General features: G+C 41.8%; 1 long non-coding RNA gene across 1 annotated transcript in view; it reads left to right on the forward strand.

The window, feature by feature from the left end:
- Positions 1 to 23,345, forward strand: part of LOC144506278 (uncharacterized) — a 59,420-nt gene extending 36,075 nt beyond the window's left edge. The window contains exons 3-8 of the long non-coding RNA XR_013499872.1: positions 5,312 to 5,417; positions 14,964 to 15,046; positions 19,178 to 19,336; positions 19,443 to 19,584; positions 21,854 to 21,950; positions 22,530 to 23,345. This is a non-coding gene — a long non-coding RNA (uncharacterized LOC144506278). The remainder of the gene's footprint in view (positions 1 to 5,311; positions 5,418 to 14,963; positions 15,047 to 19,177; positions 19,337 to 19,442; positions 19,585 to 21,853; positions 21,951 to 22,529) is intronic.
- The last annotated feature ends 511 nt before the right edge of the window (positions 23,346 to 23,856 follow it).

Consider the following 23,856-nt stretch of genomic DNA (forward strand, 5'->3'; position numbering starts at 1 on the left):
CCGTGCTGCTGGATTTAGAAGTTTTCAGTTATATAACAGTATTCATGTTCTTGGAGCATCACAAATTTACCATTAATGTGCTTCTGAAGTGTAGTCATTTTGTAGAGAATCAAGGTGACCAATTTAACCATAGCAAGCACAGCACAGATAACCTGTTTTTTTTGTATGTGATGTTTTGACCCAGAAATCTGAAAAGAACTTTCCCAGCTCCTCTTTAAAAAAAAATACTGCCATGAGATCGTTAACATCCACCTGAGAAAGGAAACAAAGTCTTGGCTAAAGCCTCATCTGAAAAATAGCACCTTTTTTTATCCATTTGTGGGACATGGGTGTTGCTGGCTGGCCAGCATTTATTGCCCATATCTAGTTGCCTGAAGGCAGTTGAGAATCAACCACATTGCTATGGCTCTGGAGTTACATGTGGGCCAGACCAGGTAAGGATGGCAGAGTCCCTTCCCTAAAGGACATTAGTGAACCAGATGGGTTTTTCCTGACAATATTGAATTCAAATTACACCATCTGCCTTGGCAGGATTCCAACCTGGGCACCCAGAACATTATTTAGTACTAGCTTAGATAGTGTGCTAAGATCCCAAGTGGGACTTGAACCCATCCCCTATTTGGCTATGAGGCAAGAGTGAACAATTTTCCATGTCTTCTGTAACTGTCATTAGTTTGGTCCTACAGGCCTAAGTTTCAATATGTATTGTATAATGCTAAAATGGTTTGCCAAATGTATTGTTAGTCTCAAGATTTCATAATAAAAATACAATCAACTATGAGCTATATACTATATTCACATGCTTCTTCATTCCTTGCACCTCCGCTCATGACAGATCATTCTAGTGGGAGGGGATATCATAGAAGTTGACAATTTCCCACACTCCAACCTCCTACCCAAAATTTCTTAGCGCAAGTGAAGTTGGAAATTCATTATCATGACCCTATGTGCTTACATATGGTAGGGGGTGAGTAGTAAACCTTTTTGAGCTAGGTGCCGAATGATCCTGTCATAAACCTATTATTCATAACTATAAGCCTCAATGCACTGAAAATTTAAACCACTGTCTTTACAAAAACTGGCAAGATACGATTCCATAATGTAAAAAAAACATTGTTCATACAAAAAAAGGCCATCAACTGTGCACAAAAATGAAGACTGCTCCATAAATGACTAAATTTATGTAAAGACAGTGGTTTAAATTTTCAGTGCATTGAGGCTTATCTGAACAAACATCTAAAGCTGTTTAGAGAGAGTCTGAACTTCGACACCGAATATGGAGATTTCTTGTTAACATCAAGTAGTGAAAGAAGATTCACTTCTGTCCAAAACTGCTTTAGATGATTTATATTCTTGAGATGGGCAATAATAGACAGGAAATAGTAGTGACCCAAACATTTCTGTAACAAATGACATTTAGTTTGACTTAACCCTTGCCTGTTTAATGTCCCATTATGTTTTGTACTGGAAATGCAAGGTTGAAATGGTGCAGTGTTCTGTCCATGTCGTCTAGGATCTGCATGAACAGGGCTAGCAACTGTATTTCTCTAATCAACCCATTTGAAGGATTGCAAAGTGAAACCAAAACAGTGAAAACAACCTGAAGGAAACACATTAATATTTCTGAAAAAAGGTGTGCATTTTTTCATACGTGGGCATCGTTGACTAGGTCACCAGTTGTCCAGCCCTAATTGCCCTTAAAAAGGTGTTGGTGGGCTGTCTCTTCTTGAACCACTGCAGTCTGTGGTGCAGCTACATCCACAGTGTATTAGGGAGGGAGTTCAGGATTTTGGCCCAGTAACAGTGATATTTCCAAGTCAGGATGGTCAGAGACTTGGAGGGGAATTTCCAGGTGATGGTGTTGCCGTATGTCTGCTTGTCCTTCTAGATGGTAGCAGTCATAGGTTTGTAAGATACTGTCTCTTGAGCCTTGGTGAGTTCCTGTAGCGCATCTTGTAGATGGTTCACACTGCTGTGGATGGGTTGCCAATCAAGTAGGCTGCTTTGTTCTGCATGGTGTTGAGCTTCTTTGAGTATTTGTGTTGCTGTCTTCATTCAGGCAAGCGGAGAGTATTCCATCACGCTCCTGATTTGTGCCTTGTAGATGGTGGCTTTGAGGCAGTCAGGATGGGAGTTACTCGCTATAGGATTCCTAGCTTCTGATCTGCTGTTGTAGCCAGTGTTCTGTTTATGGTTAATTACTCCCAGGGTGGTAGTTTGGAGTTGAGTGATGGTAATGCCATTGAATGTCAAGGGGTTTAAAAAAGGTATAAATTATTGCACCCTTAATTTGGCACTATTGGCACACAGTGAGTGCAAGACAAAAGGCTTTGACCGCATGTCTCTTTCAGCAATACTTACATATTATAATGTTTCATTTTCAGTACCAGAGATTGACTATTGAGAATTAACACATCATTAAAAGGATATTTACTTAAAATGGAGTGAATAGTAGACTCTGTTCAGGGAGTTGGTCATAAGGAGTCGTCATTTTAAAATTGCCACGAAGAGTGGAGAGAGCGCTTAAGAGAGATTTCTTTGGTGTGTTTAGGAATATGGAATACTTTGCACAGAAAGTTGTATCTCAAAAGAAAGGATGGGCCAAGTGGTCACTTCCTGTAATACATCTTTTTTTTGGAGATACAGTTCTTTGGATGAGACATGAGATCCCTTTGCCCATTCCAGTGATTCAAGTAAATATTTGTTGTTTACAACACCATTTGAAGAAAATAGTCATGTTCCTCTGGGCTGCCCTGACCCTTGCAGTTTATATGATTCTGTGCAAAATTGAATTAGTTTACTCAAGTCACTGACATTCAAAGTAATTCAATGTACACTGTTTTGAGGTGTCATGAGATACTTTAGATATGCAAGTCCTTCCTTCAGTCTGACCGCATGGATAATGTATGTAAGAGCAGCTTTGTGTAGCTGGACTCTTTTGGATCTAAATATTGACATCACTGTTGAAGTATAGAAGCACTATAATTTTCTGTCATTCAGCAGGACAAACCTGGGCAATTTAAATAGAACATTGACAACTAGGGTTTCTTTGCACCAATATCCGTTGCCAAGTCCAATACACTCAACTGTTTCTTGAAGTGAAGAGTGAATTGATTTCGCTACAGACTCAAATCTGGGAAAGGATGGACCTGAGATAGAAATCTGAAAACAATCATCCACTTCGCACTTCTGGATGAAGTTGATTGCTAAAAGTTCAGATTTGCTTTTTGCACTGTTGTCCAGGCTCTACCATCATTGACTCAATAGAGGATGTTCACAAAAATATTTCTTCCTGTTAATTATTCAGCGGTATGACTGGATGTGGCAGGTCTGCAGAGGTTTAACTTGATTTGTGGTTGTAAGATCTTGGCTTTGTCTGTTTCCTGCATGTAGTATTATTTTGTAATTTTTCAAATTAAGGCATCCAGGTGTCTGGTTCTTTTCCACGTATACTGTTCTACACTCTTCGTTTGAACCAGATTTGATTATCAGCATTGTTAGGAGTGACCACTGCACATGATTACCCTCCAGTTATGTGGCATGTCCACATGGCTAAATGGGATAAGTTGAGAACAGATCTAACAGCTCAAAATTGGACATCCATAACATGCTGTGGGCCATTAACAGCAGCAAGGAAGCAAAAAGACTAGCATTTATGTAGCATCTTTCACATCCTCACTGGACATCCTAAAGTACGAAGAGCCAGTTAAGTTCTCTTTGTAAGTGTAGTCCCTGTTATAATAGCAGAATTGTTTTTCATCACGATCTAACGATCTGGGCAGCACGGTAGCTCAGTGGTTAGCACTGCTGCTTCACAGCTCCAGGGACCTGGGTTCGAATCCCGGCTCGGGTCACTGTCTGTGTGGCGTTTGCACATTCTCCCTGTGTCTGCCTGGGTTTCCTTCAGGTGCTCCGGTTTCCTCCCACAGTCCAAAGATGTGCGGGCTAGGTTGATTGGCCATTCTAAATTGCCCCTTGGTGTCCTGGGATGCATAGGTTAGAGGGATTAGTGGGTAAATATGTAGGGATATGGGGATAGGGTCTGGGTGGGATTGTGGTTGGTGCAGACTCAATGGGCCAAATGGCCTCTTTCTGCGCTGTAGGATTCTATGAACCTCGAGTCTGGCATTTCCCTCATCAGATAACCAATGCAGCTCAATGAGGAATGCAGGAGAGCATGCAGGAGCATCACCAGACATACCTAAAAATGAGGCACCAACCTAGTTAAGCTATTGGCAGGACTGCATTTGGCAACCAACAGAAAAAAGCTTAAAACTACACGTCAAGTTATGATTGGTGATGAACAATTAAGAACTGATGAGGAGGTAGCTTGTGTATATTCCCATTCTTAATAATAGTGCTCATCACGTCAGTACAAAACACCAGGTTTAAATGTCTTCAAGCTGAAGTAGAGAATGAGTGAGACATCTCCACTTCCTTCTGAAGTTCCCACAATCTTCAAAGTCAGTCATCACCTAATTAGATTTAGTGATATCAAGAACAACTGAGTAGACTAAACAAAGAAAGGCCGCAGGCTCTGACAGTGTCCTGGTTATGGTGCTGGAACTTTGCTCCAGAACTAGCCACGTCTCTGGCCAGTATATTCTAATACAGCTGCAAGGGACTGGCATCAACCCGACAAAGTGGAAAATAGCACAACACAAAGCAGAACAAATCCAATCCAGCCAGTTACCACCCCATCAGTGTCAATCATCAGCAAAGATGTCAATCAATACTTGCACACTAACTCCTTGCTTATCAGTGCTCAGTTTGGTATCCACTAGCTTTACTAGGCACTGCCAAAGTCCAAATGTGCTGAATTCAAGAGGTGAACCACAAGTGACTGCCTTTGACATCAGTATAGCAATTGCCCAAGTGTTGCAACAAAGAGTACTAGTAAAATTAAAAGTAAATGGGAATCGGATGGTGGAGGGAATCGTGGCTAGCACCAAGAAAGATGGTCATGGTTGTTGATAGTCAAGACATTTACTGCAGGTATTCCACAGGAAAGCATCGCTTTGTTCTTCAGCTTCATGCTGTTTTCTCTCTTCTGTTTGTTCTCCTGGCTTCCACTTCACAGATCTTCCTTTCTTTTAACCCCCACCACCCTACCCTTTCCTTTGTACTTGGTTAAAACTTGTTGATAGAATTATTAAGTCATAACTCCACACAGTCACCCATGGCCAGAATTGAATTGGGGTCCTAGGGCTGTGGGGCACTAGTGCTAACCACTGTGACACCCCCGTTACATTGTTTTTTTTTCCAGTTTTGACTTGAAATAGTAACTCAGTTTTTCTCTCTCTCTCCACAGATGTTGCCGTACATCCTGAATATTTCCAGAAACGGCTAAAGCAACTTATTGAATGGTCTCCATTTTTGTGACAAAGAAGTCTGTGAACTCTACACACTTACTGGAGGTGAGGGTGGAGAGGACAAGCATTTAAGGTTGCAGTTGAGAAAAGCCAGTGATGTCTTTGCATTTCAGACTGATCCTGGAATAATGAGCGGGTACCAATAGCACTTTATGACACAGCCAAATTTGCCAGTGAATGACTAAACCAGTTGTCCACTAAATCCATTCAGATTTGTGTCCCTTGGACTTAAGGCAATAGAGATGAGGGCTGTATAAGGGGTATGGCCAGAATGAGAGAGCGAGTAATGATTTCAATGGGGAACTTGGGTATCAAAGATGGAGGTGAGGGGTTGGATGAGCAGATCACCCAGGGTCTGGATGGGATGCTCTTTCAGAGAGTCGGTGCAAACTCAGTGGACTGAATGGCCTCCTTCTGCACTAGGGATTCTATGCAATCAAAGCAAAGCTTTTCTCTTGATTCCCACTGATTTAAATTTTACTAGGGCTCTTTGATCTCCTACTCAGCCAGCCTTGGTGTTCAGGGGAGTCGCTTTCATCTTTCTTCTTGAATTTTGGTCATGTTTGGACCAATGTTATAATGAAGTTGTGGACTGATAGGCCCTTGCAGAACCCAAACTGAGCATCAGCGAGCCAGTTTTTGATGATTAAGTGCCACTTGATAATACTGTCAACAAAACTTTCATCCTGCTGATTGATAAACTGATGGAGTAGAATAGAATTTGTCCTGCTTTGTGGACAGGGCATATCCTGGGCAATTTTCCATGTTGTCGAATGGAAGCTTGTAGCTGTACTGGAAAAAACTTGGCTGGGGTGCAGCTAATCTGGAGCACAATTCTTAAGCGCTGCAGTCAGTTTATTGTCAGGGCCTAAAGTTTACTCAGTGCATGTGACTTTTTCTTGATATCATGTTGATTGAGTCGAAAATAATGGGGACCAATATGTTCTCTAGAGCCATGCACACAACTGCGAACCTGGCCATTAAGTCCAGACGATTGAGAGGGTCATCCGCCCTGACAGTCTGCCCTTCTCCTACGGCTATGTTCATTGCCGGGTGTTCCTGGAAAGGGAACACACTGTGTTTACCGGCACCATCGAGGCCTTCTGTGCTGGTGGGCACCGTAAGGTCTGGGGTTCATTATCAATCCCTTTAAATCACTTTTTTTTATGATTTAAGTGTCCTTTGAGATTCTGTTTACTTTGCAGTATCCCTTTAAGGAACTGCATTTTTAATATATCCCATAGTTTGCTGATTTGGTTTATTTGATTAATGGGAAGAAATGCAGCACAACAACTTGGACTGTACTGTACATGAAACAAACAGACTGCACAGCCATCTTAAAGGGATTGCAAAGCAAAGAGAAATTGGGGGCAACATCGATGGGGATCGCAATAGGAGAGCAAGATGGATCAGTTGCAAATGCTTCAGTCTGGGTTTTTATACTTGTACTAGGCTCCCCCATCATAGAGTATGGGGATGTTCATTAACTGCCACTTCCTGTTGGTTGTCTACTTGTTGCTGTCATTCAAGACTGGATATGGCAAAACTGCAGAGCTTTGATCTGATCCATTGGCTGTGGGATTGCATGTATGTAGTTCTGCATTGTAGCTTCACCAGGTCCATCAACCAAATTGGGTTGCCCAATCTGATGGTTGAAGTGGAATGTAGGACACTCTTGGACAAGAAGTTAGAGATTGTGGTGGAATATGTGCTGCTGATGACTGCAGCACCTAATACCCAGTTTTAAGCTGCTAGATCTGTCCTGAATCTATTGCATTTAACACTGGTAGTACTACTCATGGAGGGTGTCCCATGTAAAGACAGGACTGTCTCCTACCAATACCATCATGAACAGATGAGTAGGTTTTACCCCATGCTACCTGAAGGCCCAGTTTAATCCTGTGTCTTTGGGACTCAGTCAGTGATGGTGCTAAAAAGGTTTATTAATTTATTAGTCACAAGTAGGCTTACATTCACACTGCAATCAAGTTACTGTGAAAATCCCCTAGTTGCCACACTCTGGCGCCTGTTCGGGTACACTGAGGGAGAATTTAGCATGGCCAATTCACCTAACCTGCACATCTTTGGACTGTGGGAGGAAACCGGACCATCCGGAGGAACCCCTAAGCCACCTTAGGTGATGGACATTAATGTTCCCCATCTGAAATACATTCTGTACTCTTGTGCTTCTTCCGAGTGGTGTTCAATATGGAGGAGTTCTGATTCGTCAGCTGAAGGGGGTCATTAGATAGTAACCAACAAGAGATTTCTTTGGCTGTGTTTAACTGGGTGTCGGGCAACGTTGAGGACTTGCAGGGCTACTCCTCCCAACTATATATCACTGTGCCACCACATCTGTGTTCCTGGGGATGGTTATAGGCTGGGACATTGGTTGAAGGGTATGGTTTTGTGATTGTATAAAGGGTTAACTGATGGGATATGCTCATTTGACTTATTATTGTCACATGTATTTGTATACAGTGGAAAAGTATTGTTTCTTGCATGCTAGACAGACAAAGCATACCGTTCATAGAGAAGGAAAGGAGAGAATGCAGAATGTAGTGTTATAGTCATAGCTAAGGTGTAGAGAAAGATCAACTTAGTTGGTTGTTATATGACCTCAGACTTTTGTATCTTTTTCCCGACGGAAGAAGGTGGAAGAGAGAATGTCCAGGGTGCGTGGGGTCCTTGATTATGCTGGCTGCTTTGCCGAGGCAGCGAGAAGTGTAGACAGTGTCAATGGATGGGAGGCTGGTTTGAGTGATGGACTGGGCTTCATTCACGACCTATGTTATAGATGATGATGTACTACAGACATCAGTCAGTCACGTGTTAAACCCAAGAGGAAGAGATGCACCTAAAGAAGTCTGTCTTTTTAGAAAAATCAGCTGTGCTTTTAGTGGCTAAGCAGTATTCAGATCTCAGTTTCACTAAACCATGGCACCTGGGAAGCAACATGCCATTTGAGACTCTAGATAGGAACTATCTACCCAACTGCCAGAACCCCCAAATAACCACTCATCATTCTTGCTACCTGGACTATTTCCTCCATGGGTGACTCTAATTCCACTTCCACTTTCTAGTGCTTTGTAGTCACTCATGGTTATCTTCTTTGGTGTTGCCTTTTTTATGAACGGTGGTATCTAAACAAACATAGCTCCATAAATGATCACCTTTCTACACTCAATCCCAGTATCCTTTACTAGCTTAGCATCTCGTAAACTATGGGATAATTACCTTCTGGAATGTCTGCTCCAGAAAATGATTTTCCTCCATGAATATTGTGGAATGTGCCAAATTGACTTAAACTGCACAACTATCTGCTTTGGATGCACAAACCTTATACAGTGCCCTACATATGTGTTCAGTCTACATGGCTGAGTTCAGACAGGTCCACATTACATATGCCATGAACATCACTTCAGACTTTGATCTTATCGTATCTATTTATATGTTTAACCCAACAGATATTTAACTTTAAAATTGATTGTTTAATTATTTATTTCCGTTTACACAACTCCATTAAGCATTATATTGTTTTGAAAAAAAATTGTAAATTATAGTTGATGAATATTTTCTTGAAAAATACTTGGTTCATTCTTGATATTGCTACTTGTTTTTTGGTGGATGAGAAAGCTATGTAACAAAGAATTGCTGGGACATGTAGCATGAAAGAGGCTGAAACTCCTTAACACTGTATACAAAATCCCAATCTGAAATTCACTGTATTCTATTCAGTAAATTCAAGTGTTAGGGTAAACACTCAGCATTTATCAATCTTGAATTGAAATGTGAACTGATATGCTCCGGATTGTCAGTCGCAGAAATAATGGGCCCGATTCTCCCATTGTGACCCGCAACTTTTCTGTCAGGTCGGGAGATGCACGAGTTGGCCATTTCGCGGGTTTCCCGTGAGCTTTTATGACCCGCACCCATCTCCCAACTGGAAGAAAATGGCGCTGCCGGGAACGCGCAGAAGTCCGGCAGGGAGTAGGTAAGTCATTTGAATATGTTTTAAATGTAATTTAAATGTGTTTATCAGGTCCAGCACGGAACCTGCCGGGCCCAAAAGTTTTTCCCACCCCGCCAGGCGGACTTCATTCTGGGGTTTAGAGTAGCTCCCCGCGTTCGGGGAACTAGCAAGAGACCCCGCCGGAATGAAGGGGTGGAGCAGTTGGGCACCCTGGCAGTGCCAGTCTGTGCCCCCTGGCACTGCCCAAGGGACAGAGTGCCCAAGCCCAGGGGGCACCTTGGCACTGCCCATCGGCAGTGCTAAGGGGGCAGGGCCTATTGTGGGCATGGCCTAGGGGCGATTGGGGGGGTCATCCTGCTGCCACTCTGCATTGGGATCGGTATAGCCTGGAGGGAGGGCAGTGATTTTTTTTTTTGGTGGGGGGGCTGGAGAGGAGATTGTTGTGGGGGCCGCGTTCGGGCCGTGGCGGGGGGGCTGGAGGGGCAGCACTTCAGGGATCCCGGGCTGGCCAGCAAACGGGGAGACTGACAGATCGGGACCACTGCACATGCGCAGAGTTCTGGAGCTGTCAGACTCTGGCGTGAATAGGCTCTCTTTCCCCCCCCCCCCCCGATTTTTAATGATATTCACGATTGTAACCTCTGCATTGCACAGAGTGGGGAGATTCAGGTCTGAAGCTGCACTGAAAAAACAGTCGTGATCTAGAACAGTTTTCCCACCAATTCAGCACTTTTGGGAGAATCGTCCCCAACATTTGGGATTGCGAGCTCCTCCGCTGAGCAGCAATGGTGACTTTGGGTAGGACACTCTAGCCCTGGACTCACTAGCTCATTGCTGTCAAACAGCGAAGGGAAAATGGTGAGCACAAACTGTCCTAACCTTGGGAACATGTGGTCAAGTTGCCAACTTGGCACTGGCAGAGATGAGCATAAAGCTGACTGATCGCAAGACCATAAGATGTAAGAGTTGAAGTGGGCCATTCAAGCCATTGAGTCTATTTTGCCATTCAGTGAGATCATGACTGATCATACATAATCCTCACTCCACTTTCCTGCTTTATCCCAATGAAAATCTGTCTATCTCAGCCTTGAACATACTTAATGCCCCAACCTCTACAGCTCTCTGCAGTAAAGCATTCCACAGAGTCACTACCCTCCAGTGAAGAAATTCCTCCTCATCACTGTCTTAAATGGGGGTTATGTCCTCTGGTTCTTGACTGTCCCACAAGGGGTTACAATCTCTCAGCATCTACCCTGTCAAGCCCTCTGAGAATCTTATATGCCTCAATAAGGTCATCTCATTCTTCTAAACTCCAATAAGGACAGACACAACCTACTCAATCTCTCCTCCTAAGAAAATCCCTCCATTCTTGGGGTCAACCTAGTGAACCTTTTCTGGACTGCCTCCAATGCCAACATATCTTTCCTTAGATCAGGGGACCTAAACTGTTCACAGGATTCCAGGTGTGGTCCAACGAATGCTTTGTATGGTTTTAGCAAGACTTCCCTATTTTTATATTCCATTCCCTTTAAAGGTCAACATTCCCAACTACCTGCTGACCTTGCTTGCTGGCTTTGTGATTTATGCACAAGGACCCCCCAAATCCCTCTGTGCTGCAGTCTTTCTCCATTTAAGTAATATTCAACTCCTTTATTCTTCCTACTGAAGTGCATAACTTCATATTTTCCATCTGCCAGTCACCTAATCTGTCTACAACCCTCTGTGGACTCTTGTCATCTTCACCACTTGCTTTCCCAACTATTTTTGTGTTATCCACAAACTTTAGCCATTGTGCATTCACTTCCCTCGTCCAAGTCATTAATATATATTGTAAATAATTGTGTCTCTGCCACTGATGCTTGTGGCACTCCACTAGTTATGCGTCACCATCCTGACAATGCCCTTCTTATTCCAATTCTGTCTTCATCAGTTAGCAATCCTCTATCCATCTTAATATACTACCCCAACATCATGGACTCTTGGCTTATTTTACCACCTTTTGTGCAGTACCTTATTGAACACTTTTTGGCAATCCAAGTCTATTACATATATGGTTCCCCTTTATCTATCTTGTTCATTACCACCTCAAAGAATTCTAATAAATTTGTCGGGCATAATTTCCCTTCATGAAGCCATGCTGACTCTGCTTGATTTATTTAGGAATTTTGAAATGCTGTGCTATTACATCCTTTATAACGGCTCTAACATTTTTCCAATGTTAAGCTAACTGGCCTATAGTTTTTGTCTCCCCTTTTTTTAAAAATAAGGATGTTACATTGGCAGTTTTCCAGTCCTCTAGGACTTTTCCAGAATTTAAGGATTCTTGGAAGATAATTAACTATCAGTGCATCCACTACTTCTGTAACTACTTGTTTCAATATTTTGGGGATGGAACCCATCAGGTCCAGGAGACTTCCATCTGCTTAGAGCTCTGTTAGTTTTCCTTGCACTTTTTTTTCTAGTGATAGCTATTGTATTTATTTCTTCCCCACCCCTCCTCCAACTTTTGCCCCTTGATTATTTAGTATTTTAGAATGTTAATGTCTTATACCATGAATACCAAGTATTTGTTTTATTCCTCTGCCATTTCCTGGTTCCCCATTATTATTTCTCCAGTCTCATTCTCGAGGGGAGCCTATGTTCACTTTGTCCTCTTTTTTCCTTTATATTATAAGAAGCTTGTGCTGTCCATTTCTGTATTACTTGCTAGTTTATCCTCATAGCTTACTATTAATCTTTGCCACATATGTTTTTTCTTTCAGTTTAATACTATCCTTAACTTCCTTGGTTAACCACGATTGATTTATCCCTTTCTCAGAATCCTTCTTCCTCATTGGGATACATCTTTGTTGTGACTCATGAACTATTTTCATAAACATCTGCCATTGCTGATCAACCACCTTTCCTGTTAAATGCCTTTCCCAGTTCACTCCAACCACCCCACCCTCTTCCCTTCATAATTGCCCTTATTTAAGTGCAGCACAGTTGTTTCTGACCCAAGTTTCTCACTCTCAAACTGAATGCTAAGTTCTACCATGTTATGTTCATTGTTTCTTTCCTAGGGGATCTTTCACTCAGATTGTTTATTAAACCTGCCTCATTACACATTACCAGATCCAAAATAGCCTGATCCCTGGTTGAATTCACAATATATTGTTCCAGGAAACTGTCCCAAATACCCTATGAATTCTTCCTCATGGCTATTGCCAATTTGTTTTTCCCGAACCACATGAAGATTAAGGTCATCCATGATTAAAATACTGCCCTTTTTACATGCTGTTATTATCTCTAGATTTATTCTCCATCCTATGCAGTATGCAAAGTATACTATTGTGTGTGTGTGTGTGTGGGGGGGGGCTACTTCTACCAGTGTCTTTATCCCTTGTAATTCCTGCTTCCACTCGTATGAATTCTACGATCATTTCTTGCTATTGTACTTGTTCCATCTTGCACTAACAAAGCTACCCCACCGCCCTTTCCTGCCTGTCCTTAGAAAAAGTCACATAGACTTGAATATTTAGTTCCCAGTTTTGATCTTCTTGTAACCATATCTCTGCAATGGCTTTAAGATTATAACCATTAACCTCAATTTGTGTTAATTGATTTATTTTGTGCCGACTATTGAATGCATAGAGCCATTAATTTTGCCTTTTTACCTTTCTCCCCCTTTTGATCCTTTATTGCTTTTTTGTAATGTTTGTACACTGTCCCTTCCTGTTGTACTCTTGGTACCTTGTGGGGTGGCACATTGGTTAGCACCGCTGCCTCGCAGCGTCAGGGATCCAGGTTCAATTTCAGCCTCTGTCACTGTCAGTGTGGAGTTTGCATGTTCTCCCCGTGTCTGCGTGGTTTTCCTCCGGGTGCTCCGGTTTCCTCCCACAGTCTGAAAGATGTGCTGGTTAGGTGGATTGGCCATGTTAAATTGACTCTAGTGTCAGGGGGATTAGAGGGGTAAATGTGTGGGGTTACAGGAATAGGGCCTGGGTGAGATTTTGTTCAGTGCAGACTCAATGGGCCAAATGGTCTCTTTCTGTACTGTAGGGATTCTATCATTACATAAATAGCTGCCTTGTAATGCTGCCATATCCTTTTGCTTTGTAAACCTACTGTTTTTTTTTCTGGTTCTGCCTGCCTGGTGGATGGGCTCTTTCACCTGTGCTGCTGACTGCTTTGCCTAAAGAGTGGGGGGAGGGAAATATGAGAGCTACGCTGGTGAAAGATGGGATGATTACTGTGTAGGGGAAGGAGAGAAGGGCTGTGTACTGAAGTGGGGGAGGTAGATTGTTGTGTGTGATGGGGAAAGACGGGCTTCATTGAGTCTCACCAGAGAAAGTGGAGAGTTTGGATGAAATCTGAGAGTACATAAAATAACGTAGACAGTGTATTAAAACACTTCCATGTTTATACGATGGTATTATTGTATATTGATCTATAATGTGTGCAATGTAATAAATATATACCTAGTGTTACTGTGCTGCTTTATTGCTGTTTTTTTTTGCTGTCAGGGGTCACATTAATTTTCAAGTGTTAAAGTGGGGTCATGTTAGAAAATAGTTTGAAAAACACTGGTCCAGAACCTGACTGTTACATTATTCTACTGCACTCCAATTCAATATCCTGAGTGAATGAGTTATCCATTGTGGTCAAGAACACTGGTGAGCTAATACTCAATGCATTAATAAATTGAATAAATGCATTTTTTGAAATATAATGCTAACATTGTTTGTATTCAAGAAAAGCATTTTGTAAGTGTGTGCTATAAGGATTGCATAAGTCATTACTGACTGAACTGCTAAAGTAAAGTAGGAGTTTTCAGAATTCAGTTAATTATGAATTTGGGGGTAGTTTTCAAACATGAAGCTTGGATGACATTTCTGTATTAATCTCAGCAATATTAAAGATGATGAACCTTATTCAATTTACCTGATCAGTAGCAAGGACTTTAATTCTTAAATACTTTTTTCATCAAATTATTGAGATTAATCAACCAATATGAATTCTGATCAGTTATGTTTTTAAATATTTATACATTTTTGAATTTTTCATTTCATATTTCTGACTCAAGCCATTAATATTTTTGTGTTCACTAATTTTGCTTAGTCTGTGTATGGGGCAAATTATTTTCAACATCTGCCATGTAGATCATTGATATGTTTAATCCAGCGAACAGATTGCTCCATTGTTGATCTTGAGGATGTACCTTAAAAAGTTATTCTGATTGAAGTTTATTAACCTGAGACCACTCACTCTCACACTGAGAAACTTGGGGACCTTTAAACACTTACCAGAATATGGCAGCTAGTGCCATAAAAAGAGGACTTGACTCTTGTGCAGATTCTTGTTGGCTGCTGTCTGCAAGGCTTCCTGCACTGAGTGTTCTGCAAGATCCTCCATCGGAAGTCAAAACCTTTTCAACATATGTAGATAAGTGGGTAGCTTACAGTCAGATCCGAGTCGGACACTGATCCCAACTCGTGTCGGAAGCTTTGGGCCTATCGCCCTTTATAACTTTTACTGCCTCATAACCCTTTCCTTAATCTTCTCCTCACTCCAACCTTGACTCTTGTACTATATTAAGTTCCTCCGTCTAAGCACTGCTTCATATTTCTGTCCTGCAGAGTACTTTGAAGCAAATCTGAGTATAAAATTCAAGGTTGACACTTCAGTGAGTGCTGCACTGTCAGAGGGTGCTGTCTTTCAGGTGAGACATTAAAATGAGATCCCATCTTCCTCCTCAGGTAAGCGTAAAGGAACCCATGACACTATTTCAAAGAAGAGCAGGAGAGTTATCCCCAGTGTCCTAGCCAACATTTATTTCTCAATCAACATGAAAAACATTATCTAGTTGTTATCATATTGTTTCTGGGAGCTTGCTGTGTGTAACTTGGCTGCTGTATTTCCTACGTTACAATCATGACTACATTTAAAATAGCTGGCTGCAAAGTGCTTTAAGAAACCTGATGGTTGTGAAAACTGCTAGATAAATGCCCCGGTAGAGATTTACGATCCCCTGCCGGCAGGTTTGAAGAGGGGAGGCCCATGTAACTCCCAAGTGGCTTTTCTGCCACCCTGCCCCTAATACGTACACAATGTTTTGCTTGAGGCAGGCAAGACTTGGGGCAGCCTGCCTGCTCTCACTCCAATTGAGGCCCTTCACTTAAAGAATGCTTCCTGTGTGGCCTCAATTTTGAGGCTGACGGGTAAAATCCAGGGACAGTGGTAGTTGGTGAATGCCAGGCAGGCCATCTTGCTCTGGCCTCAGGTGGGAAGTAGTAGGGGGGAGCACCTCCCACTTGAGACCCCTTTTCCACTTCAAGTGCGCCCCATGCCAAGGTGTGTCATTCATGGGTGCTTTCTCCCCTCATAGCCTTTCCAAGACCCTTAACTTCACCGTTCAGTAGTTCTTGCCGTATTTTCATGGTCCATTTGGACTATTTGCTGCTTGTGCTCTTCTATTTGCATCTCAAGTAGTTATACTAACCAGTGTGGGAGATTTCATACTTTACTATTCCTTACTGTCTGCAGTACTACATCTTAGTATGGTCTCACCTGAATTCTGTTGTGTTTTTTTTTATAAACCTTGCTCACAATGACCTTGATCAGCAAGAATTATCAACTCTTCTAAACTTCAATAAATCCACTATTCAGAGCTGCTATATTAAGTTTTATTGAAGTGTAAACTGATGGCTTGCTGTCTCTTTTGGCCCTTTGTTAAAGCTATATTTCTATCCCTATCCTTCTTTCCACTCTCATTTACTGATGATGCTTAGGATCGCTCTCCTCAATGAAGCTGTTCTTTACCCTCACCCTTTTCTCTTCTAATATATTTGCTATATTGAGCCATTAACAAAATCCAGTTTTAACCCTGCATTGTGCTGTTGGTGTTTCTTTTTTTTCCCCTAATGGCATTCTTCTCACCATATATAAGTTACCTCAAGACTTGCCCCCATTCCTTATCAATTCTTCTCTGAAAATGTGTCCAAGTTCTCCTTTGCCAAAAAAGATCATTTTTGTCCTTTTGGCCGATTTGCCTTTCTAACTGCATTTTCCAAATGTTGCCTTGAGAGTAAATGTTGCCTTAATCCATGATTATTGGCATAGATTTCATTATAGCCATATCATTAGTAATCTAACTATTGTTGCAAGTTTCAGATTTGAGTTGGACATTCTCTTTTGAGTATTCCTTCTGATGCAAGGCATTCAGGAGTGTTCATCCAGTGGGAAATACCTAATCATACAGTAGTGTAGCCTAAAGGTTACACCTAATTTTTGGTGTGCCCTGAATAGTATAACTTCACATGTACCTCTCTGGTATTTTTGAAGGTGTAGTGAAGCATTTGGTGAGATGAAACTAGAAACATTAGACTGCTATTATAGAACACGGGGAAGAGGAGCAGGTGTAGACCATACAGCCCCTCATGCCTGCTCTCCAATTAAATAAGACCATGGCTGATCTTCAATCTCCGCTCAAATTTCCTGCCCAATCCCCATTTTCCTTAATTCCTTGGGTGGCCAAAATATCTATTGATTTCAGCCTTGAATATACTCAATGCCTGATGATCCACAGCTCTCTGGATGCAGACATCAAAAGATTAATCACCACCTTAAGAAATTTCTCTTCATCTCAGTTCTAAATGGCTGCTCCCTTTTCTTGGGACTGTGCCCCTAGCTCTGAATTCTCAACATTTACTCCATCTCGATATCTTGCATATTTTACCAAGGCCACCTCTCATTTTTCTGAACTTCAGAGCATACAGGCCCATTCTACCCCATCTCTACTCTGATCAATCCTGTTATCTCAGGAGATGAGACTTCTGTCAACTGCGCAATTGAGCAACATTGTGTATGAATTTTGCTCCCAGTGCAATGCCAAGTATGTAGGCTTATACATCCCACCACAGGCTGACCAAATCAAACCGCATGTTTTCGGTTGTTTGTATTAGGCAGCATACAGAACGTACTCAACCAGCCTGTACACTTGCTAGAAGCAACATACTCCAGTTGATTGATCTTCCCCTTTCTCTTCACTTCAGCCCTCCATCCCCATCCCAAAGCTTCCAATCTGCTGAGTTGATATTCAGCAGCTATCAAACCGAAAACAAAATGTCTGCTGTTAGATGTGATTCCACAATTGGTCAGCATTTGCTGAAAATCCTGAGTTCATGAATCAAAAGTAACCAATTTAAGATGATCAATCAAGCTTGTAACATGGCTCATTTTGCACTTGCTAGAAGCAACATACATCCATGAACAGGGTGTTGTTCTCTGCTAACATACGAAGGGAATATGTTCAGACCTTGTGCCTTTTTTGAATTGCCCAGCAGCTTGGGGAGCCAATGGTTCCCCAATGCTTTCTCCATGGCAACGTCTCAGCCAATCTGAGTTGATTTGCTAACCATTTGGCACATTTTTCTCCGAAACTATAAATTGCTGCGATTGTTTGAAATTTGGCATGCTTGCATTTGCTCTGATGAATGCAAGACGAATAGCTTCAGTGCTAAGTCTCTTCTTTCTTACAGCAATATTCAAGTTCTGTACTATCAAGCAGCTACTCTCTGTTAGAAACGCCTCAATGAATGGGACAGCATAGAAGAAAGTCTTTGAACATTGAGTCTGTATCAGCTCTTTCAAGGAGCAATCCAGCTAGTCACACTCCCCTGCCTTTTTTACCATAGCCTAGCAATTTTTCTTCTCCCAAGTATTTATACAATTCTATGTTGACAGCCACTATTCAACCTTATGCACCACCCTATTAAGCAATACATTCCAAACCCTGAACAATTCATTGCATAAAAAAGCTTTTCATCGTGTCAGTTTTTTTTTTGGTTCTTTTGCTAATCTTAAAGCTGTGCTCTCCGATTTCATGCTTTCTGAGTCATTAATAAATGTAGTGAATTGTTGAGGACGCAGCATCAATCTTGTGGGATATGAGTAGTCACTATCTTCTAATTCAAATACTAAACTATTATCCCTACTGTCTTCTACCACCTAATCTGATCAATAATATGTCTTCAGTTGAGCTCCATGACCTTTAATTTAGTTAACAATTTGTGGTGTGGAAACGTTAGCAAATGACTTGAGACCAGTACAACCTATATCCATACACATTCCCCTCTACTACTATAATTACTACTATCAAAAATTTAATCAGGTTTGATAGACATTACCTACTCTGAACAAGCGCTTAGTCAATTTGTCTTTATAGATTTCAATAACTTCCTCAAAACAAATGAGACTAAGATCTGTACTTAAGTTTCTCAAATAAAGTTTGACTTTGTTTTCTCACTTAAAATAAATAAATTTCACTGGAGGGAAAAGGAAAACTGTTCTAATTGTGACATGTACAGCTTTTTATCAAGGATTCAATGAGCATCAACTAAATTCAAATTTTACTCAAATGCCGCCTTGTGTTTAATAGGTGATTACTAGTAGATGAGGGGCAAGGTAAAATCCTACCAAAAAATGGCAGTGTGTTGGTTTCGGTGTGAAAACGTGTTTCCTGCCAACGGCGCCGGCATGTTTTTGGGCCAAATTGTATGCCTATACCCACAATTTTCACGCCACTCCAGCAGTGTGTTCCCTCTGATTTGCCCACCCCACAACGATTTAACTGCAAGTAGGGAGCTCCATATAAACAGCTCCTCAGCATTTGTTCTCTCACTCAGCCACCTTGACCTTTGTCAGCACCAGATTCCCTTTTGCCTCCCACAATCACCATATTCCCCAGTAGCTGCTTTACTCCTCACACTCTAGTTTTCACCCAAGCCCCACATCTCATCACCGTCTTAAATGTCAATGCTCCCATCTACACTCTTCCTCTCGCTCATTGCAGGACAAACTCAACCATAAAAGGCATCAGCGGGCATAGCCAGCTGGAGTGATGCTTGAGTTCCGAACCCTCCCACATCAAGGAGCGAGCCCTTGAGCTGGCTGTGGGGGAGGAGGAAGAGCGTGCCTGTGCTGCCAGTGAAGTGGGAGGTAGTAGAGAAACGTGAGAATCCTCAACACATATGCTGTGATTCCTCAAGTTTTGTGAATAATCACTGTTTCCTCCTTATCCCCTGTAATGCACTGATGCCACATTCCTTCTCTTGCAGGCTGGTCAGCGGAACAGGACGGACCATCCTCTTGCCCCTGGACCCATCGAACTCCAGTACTTCAGACGGGGACTTCTCCAACCCCATTGCTAAAGAGGCATCACAGCTGTCACCCAGCACCAGCACAGATATTCACACCTCGGTGGGTCCAATAAGTAGACAGGCTTTTGGGTCACTCACTGGTGAGCACCTCACAGCTGAAGATCCATAACAGGCGGAGACAGGGGATGTCACAGGGAACCAGCACTTGGAGGGATGCCAGAGCACAGGACTCTGCTGAGCACCTTGCCGATGTGCTCCTGGGCCCGGTCGTCCCACATCTGATGGAACTGCAAAGGCAAAGTGGCGAGTATCAGGAAGTGATGACAGCAGCATTCCTTAGAGTGCAAGGCCGATTGAAAGAATCCCATTACCTTCTATCCGATGAGATGGTGCCATGATTGCAGTGCACCAAGGCCAACACAGTGCGGTTCATGGAATCCCTACAGTGCAGAAATAGGCCATATGGCCCATCAAGTCTGCACAGACTCTCTGACAGAGTATCTTACCCAGGCCCTCTCCCCTGCCCTATCCTGGTAACTCCACAAATTTGCCATGGCTAATCCATCCAACCTACACATCTTTGGACACTTAAGGGGCAATTTAGCATGACCAATGCACTGCACACCTTTAGACTGTGGGAGGAAACCAGAGCACACAGGCATGGGGAGAACGTGCAAACTCCATACAGACAGTGACCCGAGTCTACAGTCGAACCCGGGTCCCTGGTGCTATGAGGCAGCAGTGCTAACCACCATGCCACCGTGCTGCCCTACATTACCATCCACGTGGAGACTTGGTGCAGGATGTGCACTCCATGGGAGGAGATGTCTGCACCTTCGCATGGTGCAGGCACTAGTGGGAATCCACGAGTGTCAGTGCCAGTGGACAGCAGGGCTTCTGGATCTCACTCCAGCTACCCTTCCATCCCATTCATGGAGGAGCATAGGTACTCCGGGGAACCTCTGGAAAGAGGATCGATGGGAGTCCAGCCCGGGGCACTCCAACCAGAGGACCCTGGACATCTCCAGTCCCTGACACCAAAGAAAGAAGTAGTCCAAAAGTAGCCCAAAAGCAGGTCTGGATCCTCGGGATGCCAGCCATGGTCATCTCTGGCAAAAGGGTGTGGAAGTCAGCAGGCCGCCTTAGCTGTGGATCCTGGAAATATACCTAGTCGCAGTGGGAGGGTCAGGAAGATCGAGAAACCATAGGTACTAAATAGGCACTAGTGTAGATAGGTCACCATTTTATTTTGAATGAATGTTTGGTAATAAATTTCAATTCGTTCACCCACAGAGCTTCCGCCTTGTCTGTTCATGCCACCAAGCTTGGGGGGAACCACAGTGCTCACCCTGCGCCTCATCTCTGCAAAATGTAGAATGGCAGTGCAATGTTCTTCCCACCCTCTTGCCAGCCCCCACAAAGGAAGCGCACTCTCTCACCTGCGATATGGACAAGAACACAGGAAGGAGGACACAGGAAGCATACCAGCCTTCACCACCCCTTTAAAGCACCTCGAGTTGAACTTATTTGCGTCCCCTGAGTACTGTCCAGTGCTCACTGAGCAGTGCACACTACAGAGGGTGCTGGCTGCTTCAGCGCTCGCCTCTGAAATCTCCCTCTGAGGTTAAGGCGCCAGGTTCACACTTATTATCCGGTGAGGGGGAAGCTCTGAAGGGAGTGTTTGCAAATGATATGCTAATAATATGTTAAAATGAGCTTGCTGCAGTCCCACAGCGTGTTTAATGGCACTCCACCGACGAGGGGCTCAGTAAAATTGAAATTTTGAAACTCGCTGGCACGAATCGTTGTCTCTGGATTTTGAACACACTCCCCATTCCCACAGACGACCAAGAGTATGGGCTCAGAATCCTGACTTCTGTGGGTCTCGACCTGAAGAAACTATCTTAAATGTGATCTATTCTGTTACCTCATATATTTTTAATGCTACTGAAAGCACCTAACATCTTGTATACAAAAGCAAATTACTGCAGAAGCTGGAAATCTGAAATTTAAACAGAAAATGGTAGAAATACTCAGCACGTCACACTATTTTATATAGTTACTTAGAACCTCTAGTGGCAGAAACAAGTATTGTAGCAGTGCAGTTTTCAGTGTTCCGACCAGCTCCTTCAGTTACTGTTTGTAAAGTAAAACAGTCTTAAAAAATGATTTAAGCAAATAAAATGTGGCTGTAACTTCAAATCTGTTTGATAATGTCCAATTTGACCATTATTTGTTAGTCCAGTATCTGATGTTTTAGTACATGACTTTTGTTTTACAAAGTTATATTCAAATTAAATAAAATATTTTTTATTAAACAGTACCTTTTTTGTTCCTTGCTCTTTTCCCTACCCCAACTGAAATCTTAGATCAGTTATGAGTATATCCTCCTCCTTCAACTGGCGATAGAAATTTGTTCTGGACTATGGATTTATTGTGACTGTCAAGAATCATAACTTTGAGTTGGTAAGTAGGATGAGAGGGTCCCATTTTAATACTTTTTGAACAACTGTTTTAGTTGATAGACACAAAATATTAATACTGCAAATTGTGTCCTGCATCAGAATGTTTCCAGCCATAAACATTAGCCATGGAACAATACAATACAGTGGATCATGAATATATATTCAAATATTATGTCCTGAAATAGATTTCTATGAACTGAGGATAAATCAGCTGTTTTGATGTATAATCAGGGAAGATAATTTTAGAATTTATACAGCTATGTTCAGTTTCTGAGGTATTTAAAATCGAGAACTTTTTATTCTTCAACCCATTATTTTGGATTAACAACCAGTTGCTATTCCTATTATAGGTAATATAATAGAAACAAACGAGGTTTGATTTGAAATGCTGTGCTTGGATAAAGTTTGTGTTTATTTAGCATCAACTGTATTTTGTGCCTGAACCCTTGCTCATCCCAAATATATCCCACAGTAAAAATAGAGATCTGGAATATGTTGCAAAATAGATTGTTAATTTACGCCTAGTGTAACCATTTCAGTTTAATGTTGCTTTTGTAACTTAGACCATTTTCTTTTGAAGAATTGAGGGCATTCAAACCTGAACAACCTTCCATCGTCTTCATAGAACGCTGAATATATTGCAGGTTAGATATGCTTCCTTCCCCAAAAACAGAGCTTAAACCAAGTCTCAAGAACCACCCCATACTGCTTGTGCAGTATCCATTTCTCAAATTAGCATTCTTTTAGGTCTGTTTTGTGGAATTGCCAATTTAGGTATTTGATTTGAGGGCTGTTTTGTTTGTTTTCCTGTGTCCACTAAAATCTGGGTTGATGCTTACTAATCTCATACTAAACGCTCTTAGAGCCAGCAAAAGAGAAACATTTGTTCATCAGTCTGGATTGAATTTGAGTCCATGGTCTCTTCAGGTGAAAGAACAATACACCACTTTTTCTTCCACAAATTTGACTTTTAGAAAACAGTGTAATTTGGATTCATCTGGTAAAGAGCCTTTTTCCTTTAAAAATTCTATTTTCTTCATGGAAGATGAAAAGAAATCTGAAATAAAGCAAAATTATTGAAATAAAGAGTGAATTACTGCAGATCAGAAAAAGACACCCGATTTATTTGTCTGCGAGAGCAGTTAACTCATCTTTCCATTTTAGATACTAACTAGAGTACTTTCAGCATTTTGTTTTACTAATCATGAAGTTTTAGTTGCAATACAAAACTGGTTTTTCATGTTCTTTGTGGGGTATTGTTCCTTTGTGGTAAGTTGAACAATATTCAAAAAGCCGACATAGTGCAAGTGGAATTTTGCAAGTTGATGTAAGATGTAACTGATGACTTCACTAGTAAATGTACTGTTACATTGAAAATTAAAATCATTTTATAATGCTTCCTGTCTAGCTTCATTGTAATTCTTAGTTGGTTGTCTATTCCCATAATTAAATATTTCAGCTACAGAAATATGATTTGTGATATAATCTCTCCATTCATTTGTATTGAGATGGTTGATGTATTTAATTGGTCATATTGCACAAAATATTTCAGTAGATACTTAAATTACATTTGGTTTTATTTCTTAATAAAGAGTTACATGAGCTTTGGACAAGAAAACAATCCTATGTGGAGATCCTGTGTTGAACTAGCAGCACATAATGGTTTGTGAGTTGTACGGAGATGCAGGCCAGATTGTGCTGCCACATGAACACAGGAGTATAATCTGATTTCATTACAATGTCTTCTCATCTTATTACCAAATTGCCATCTGGTGCTTAGTAATGGTGCTAAACATTGAAAGCAAACACAACATTCTGATGTCAGCAGTGCCTTAGCAGCACGTAAATATTGGAGTTAAGCTCTTGTGAATGTCCCCAATATTAATTGTGCTGCTGGAGCAAGGCTG

This window comes from Mustelus asterias, chromosome 17, assembly GCF_964213995.1.
Source record: "Mustelus asterias chromosome 17, sMusAst1.hap1.1, whole genome shotgun sequence".
Lineage (NCBI taxonomy): Eukaryota > Metazoa > Chordata > Chondrichthyes > Carcharhiniformes > Triakidae > Mustelus > Mustelus asterias.